General features: G+C 35.4%; 1 pseudogene; it reads right to left on the reverse strand.

Moving 5' to 3' along the window:
• Positions 1–4,585: 4,585 nt before the first annotated feature.
• On the reverse strand, positions 4,586–5,272 carry LOC101575271 (annotated as a pseudogene).
• Positions 5,273–6,144: the final 872 nt, after the last annotated feature.

The raw sequence follows: 6,144 nt of genomic DNA on the forward strand, positions 1-6,144 counted from the left end.
GCTGCAATGGTGTCTTCAAGGTCTGAAAGTCTATCTTCACATTCATTCAAACAATTTTTCCAGCTTGTGATTGTGATTTTAATTTCCTGTATATCACTTCGAATCTGCTTCATGCATTCTATTTCTTTCCTATGTTGCTCATTCAAGGATCCTATCATTTTTCTATTCTCTATTTTTTTAATCAGTGTCTTCTTTAGAGGCACTTAGTAATTCTTTCATTATAGTTATCATTTCTTTCTTTACTTTGGAGATTATTTGTGATCTGATTTCCCCTATACTTGTCTGCAGTTGTTTCTTTACTTCAGAATGCTGTTATTTCAGAGATTTCAGGAGTGTGGCTTCCAATTTCTTCAATGTGATTGTCTTCTGCATTTGTTCTGGGTGGGCTTGGGTCCTGAGAATGCATCTTGCACCTTCTCTTTGTCATTTTTGTACAGCACTGTCCTCTGACCTTTGGTGTAGAGCTTTGGTGCAGTAATTACCTTAACATCTACTGATATTAGTACCCAAATGTTGTGGTTAAGGCAGTTATAGTTTTGTATTTACAGTACTACAATTAGCAACACTAATACTGGATAGTGAGATTTAGTAATTGACAAACTTTTATAACTAATGAGTTTGTATTTTAGACCATAAGGGCAAGCATTATGACTGTATAGCTAAGCAGATATGAAACTGGGAATTTGTATTTAAATTAGTTCTCCTAAGTTTTGTCTGATCACCTCCCCTTGATGTACCTGGAGTCTTCTAGGCAGACTTTCACCCCTGTTACCTATTGCCCCCTCTTTTGAGAGAGAGAGGGAGAGAGAGAGATAGAGACAGACAGACAGACAGACAGACAGACAGACAGACAGAGAATGCTCTCATGGATCTGAGTCTGGCAGTGTTTCAGCTTACCGGGTCTGGATCTACCAAGTTTGAACTCATCCAGCTGAGGCTGGCTTGGGTCTTGCTGCTGTTCTCAGCTTCTTACTGCTGCACCCTGTGGGGGTGAGCCTCCTGTGCCCCTCTGGCAAGATGTTCTGCTCCTGGATTAGCTGGCTGGATCTTGTTCCTAGCCTCTGTGCCAGGAGTTCCAGCACAGGTTTCCCTTCCAGTCCTGACTGCTGGCGGGAGGGAGGTAGCAACAGGCACTGGGCCTGTCCTCTGGCTTTTCTGTGTTGCCAATTTATAGCTATCAAGTTATTGTCATTCTTTAAGACCTAGCCAGTTCCACTTCTATGAAGTGGATTGTTTAAGAAAATATTATGTGACTGTAATCCCCACAGTATATCTCCAAGTCTGTTTTTGTGTTATTATTTTTGTTTTTTTGAAACAGGGACTCAATATAATGTTCAGGATGGCCTTAAATTCACTTTGTAGCATAGGCTGGTCTTGAACTCGCTCTGTGTTAGCTATGTATTTGTTATCCTATATTTTACTTGGATTTCCTAAGATGTATATCCTCAAATTTTCTGCTCTGAAAGTACCCCAGTTGCTTTAGAGGGAGATGTAACAGGTCAATTGACATTGCCACTTGTGGTAAAGACAAAAATGGAAGCGTAAAGTTGGGTGCAATGGTCACACCTGTAATCCTAATCTTGCCATTTTCTGATAGCCTCTTAAATTTCTTTTTTAAGACTACTGTTATTTTCAGTATATAGATTTTTTTTTTTTTTTGGGTAGAACCAAGGATTGAACTCAGGCCCCTGCACTTGCCAGGCAAGTGCTTATTCTACTGAGCCATCTCTCCAGCCCCTTCAACATATATATTCTTTATTTTCTTTTTATATTGATTCCTAAGTTTTGTGGTTTTTTTTTGCTATGCTATTCTGGAGGGTGTGGTTTCCCTAATTTCTCTTTCTTGATGTGTTTATTGTTTGCATACAGGAATGCTATTGATCTTTGAGTGTTGATTTTGTGTCTAGGTATGCTACTGAATTTGGTTATTAAATCTAGAAGTCTTGTGGTGGAGTTTTTTTGGGTTTTCTGTGTAGAGTATCATGTCATCTGTGAATAGTAATAATTTAATTTCTTTCTTTCTTATACTTTTTGTCTCCCTTGTCTAATTGCTGTGCCTAATGTTTCCAGAACTATATTGAGTAAGAGTGGTGATAGTAGACATCCTTCTCTTGTGCCTGATTTTAGAGTGAAAACTTTCCATTTTATCCATTTAGTGTGATGTTGGCTGTTGGTTTTTCATAGGTTTTTTTTTTTTTTTTTTTTTTAATCAGGTTGAGGTAAAGACCATCTAGTCTAATTTTCTGTAGGGTATTTATAATGAATGAGTGCTTGACTTTGTCAATTTTTTTTCTGTATTCACTGAGATAATCATATGATCTTTGTCTTTGGTTCTATGGATATGGTGCGTTGCATTTATTGATTTGTGTATGTTGGCCCACTCCTGTATTCCTGGGATGAATCCCACTTGGTCATGGGGTATAATCTTCTTGACAATTTATTGCATTCTGTTTGCTAGCATCTCACTGAGCATTTTTGCATCTATGTTCATTAGGGAGATTGTCTTGTAGTTCTCTTTTTTGCTTGTGTGTTTTTCTGGTTTGGGTGTCAAGACTCATTCCTCCAAGAATGTGTTAGGGAGTATTGCTTTCCTGTCAATTCCATTAAAGAGTTGAGGAGTATTGACATTAAATCTTCTTTAAAATTTTTATAGAATTCAGCTGTGACTCTATCATGACCTGGGCTTTTCTTTGTTGGTAAGTTTTTGATTACATTTTTTCAGTCATATTGCCTGATATTGGGTTATTCAGAATTTTAATATGTTCTTGATTTAGCTTTGGTAATTCATATGTATCATGATTCTGTCCTTTTCTTTTGTGTTTTCCATCCTATAAGAGTACAGATTTTCGAACTAGGAATTGCTAATCTTCTGAATTTCCATAGGCTCTATAGTAATTTCACCTTTTCACCCCTTATTGCGTGAATCTGAGTCTTTTATTTCCATTTTTTTTGTAAGATTGGCTAAGGGTTATTCTTTCAAAGAACCAACTCTTTGATACAGCGATTCTCTGTATTGTTTTATGATTCTTATAATTTCCTCACTTTCTTGGGCTTTGGGCTTGGTTTGCTCTTCTTTTTCTAGAATCTGAAGTGCAACTTTAGGTTGTCTATTTATGCTTGTTCTGTTTTCCTAATGTGAGAATTCACTGCTATAAATTTCCCTCTTAGTACTGCTTTTATTGCATCTCACAAATTTTGGTATGTTGCGTCTGATTTCTCATTTATTTTCAGATATTGTTTAATTTTTTCTTTAATTTCATTTGTAACCTGTTGGTTGTTTACTAGGGTGTTATTTAATTTCCATGTGTTTATAGAATTTTTGCAGTTTCTTTTGCCATTGATTTCCAATTCCATTGCACTTTAGTCAGATAATATACATGGGATACTTTCAATTCCTTTGCATTTACTTTAGCATGTTCTGTGGGCTAGTATATGGTGTATTTTAGAAAAAGTCCTGTGTGTAGCTAAGAAGGATGTGTATTCTGACATTTTTGGGTGGAACACTCTGAAAACATCTACTAAGTCCATTTGTTCACAGGTTTGGTTTGGTTCTGATATTTCTTTGCTGATTTTTTGTCTAGTTGATCTATCCCTTTGTAATATGGTATTAAAATCTCCCATTACAGTTGTGTTTTTGCTCATTTGATTTTTCATGTCTATTAATAATTGTCTTATGGAACCAGGAGCTTCTACACTGGGTGCATATATATTTATGATTGTTATCTCTTCCTCTTGAAGTTTTTCTATAAGAAGTGTACAGTGACCTTCTGTATCTCTTTTGGTCATTCTTGGTTTGAAATTAACAATTTCTGCGAACAGAATAGTTATCCTTGCTTTTCTCTGGGTTCATCTTCATGGAAGATTGTTTTCCATCTTTTGATTTTTCAGTCTATGAATGTCTTCTTGAGTTAAAAGTGTTTCTTGTACACAGCCTATTATCTTATATCTTCTTTTTTTCTGGCAGAACTGGGAATTGAACTCAGGTCCTTGTGCTTGCCAGGGAAGCACTTATTCTACTGAGCTATCTCCCCGGCCCTGGATCTTATAACTTGATCTATTCTTTCAATCTATTTTGACTAGTGTACTGAAGCAATTTATATTGATGGTTTATAACAAATACATATTGCATTATCATCATCTGTTGTCTTAGAATTGTGGCCATATTTATCTCTTCCTCCAGTGGCTTCTGGTAATTTTTGTAGGACTGCTGTATTGGTTATGAATTTCTCCAGTTTGTTTTTGTCACAGTTGTGAAAGCTAGCTCAAAATATTAGGGTACATCTGTCTGGGTTGGAAATTGTTTTCTTTCAGGTTGTGAAGTACTTCATTCCAAGCACTTCTTGACTTGATTTTTTTTTTTTTTTGCAGAAATCTGTTGTCATTCTGATGGTCTTTCCTTCATAGCTGATCTTTTTGTTTTCTCTAACCACTTTTAATATTCTGTTATTCTGCTGAATTTCTGGAAACTTGGTTATTATGTGCTTTGTTGTAGTTTTATTTTGTTTTTTTTTTCAGATAATTTTCTTTATTGAAATTTACAGTACATTTTGCCATGAAATTTTTCATACATGATGGAATATGCCAATTAAATATTAGGAAAACAAATCTTAATGGTGTTGTTATATAGTGTATTGGCTAGTTCCAGTGGATCTTCATCTCTTACTGCTGCCATTATCTCCAGTATTTGAATTATATGGCAGGGTTCATTTCTGTCTTTTAAACAGTGCCCATTTTCCCACTTCTTCTTGGTAGGGAATGAAGTTTTTACATATTTTGCTCCAGCATGTGTACTTTTTACTCCACACCAAGGTGCATCAGTCTCAATCATTAATTTTTCACTAGGTATTGCCTTAAAAACTTCCAAATTTGCCTCAGTTTTCAGTGAGTTAAGCTGAATATCTTTGGGGCAAAACTGTAGCCGGTCAAAATCAAGGCCACACTCCCCGACTGCCACAACTTTCCCCTTATTGTTTTCAGCAAGAAGCAGCAACTCCTCTAGGTAAAGATCAGGATTATTCTTTTCAAATTCACATCTGGTAGGGTGGCAACCAACGGTGCTGAAGAACATATCTTTTGTTTGCACCAACTGTAGAGCCTCTTTACTGTCTTGTAGATCTCTTCCTGTGATCATGAACTTTTTCACACCAACCTGGACAGCTCTCTCTATCACTTCCTGCAAGTCATGTTGATGCTTCTGAACCCCTCTATAAATTCCTCTGAACGTAGGATCTGTCAGGTTGATACCAATATCAACGAACTTGTAGTGACTCATGGCTGCAGCGCTGGCTCCTCCCTGTATAGTTTTATTTTGATCATGGCTGTTTGGAGTTTTATGTGCTTCATTTATTTGTATCCACACTTGGGAAGTTTTCTGCTATTATTTCTGTGAAGAGTTTTTTCTTGTCATTTTTGCTAGCTCCAGTTTTCTTAATGACACAAATAAATCTTACGTTATTCTTCTTATGACACCTTATAGCTGTTGGAATGGTTTTTCATGGTCTCTTGCTATTTTTCCAAAGGGACCTTTTTTGGTTTTATTTTTATTCATTTATTTTGTCTTTTATTTTTGGATTTCTTATTTTTTTATTATTTTAAGCTCTACAAGTATATTTAATTTTAAAATATTCATTTTTATATTAATTTTATTGAGAAAGAAGTAGCAATGAGACAATATCAAAACAGGTTAGCAGGACAGTTACAATAATTAATACACTGCATATTGTTGTCTTTGTAGTAGTTATTCATAGTACAAGATGCAGGTATGATATCTTATCTAAACACACTATTAGTTAAAAACTTTCTTCTCGTTGAACTAAGAGAAAGTAGCTGTATATCTATGGTAACTATTTTGTATATGCATATACTTTTTTTCACTAAAAAATGGTCCTTCATTTATGTCCCCCTTTTTTGTTTAATTTTGTCAGAGATGTGTATTCTATTGCCATTCATATATTGTAGGTGCATGAATTCAGCAAAGTAATCCAATATAGTCCAGTAGTATATAATAATAGTAGGTTATCTGCATGACTGGCAAGGTCAGAAGTTGTTGGCTTGAGCCTTTTACAGCTCAGCATATTAATATGTCTTTACTTTTTATATCACATTTTTATACTTTTCTGCTGGATGGTTAAGACCAAGATAAAG

The sequence above is a fragment of the Octodon degus genome, unplaced genomic scaffold (assembly GCF_000260255.1).
Source record: "Octodon degus isolate 3935 unplaced genomic scaffold, OctDeg1.0 scaffold00200, whole genome shotgun sequence".
Lineage (NCBI taxonomy): Eukaryota > Metazoa > Chordata > Mammalia > Rodentia > Octodontidae > Octodon > Octodon degus.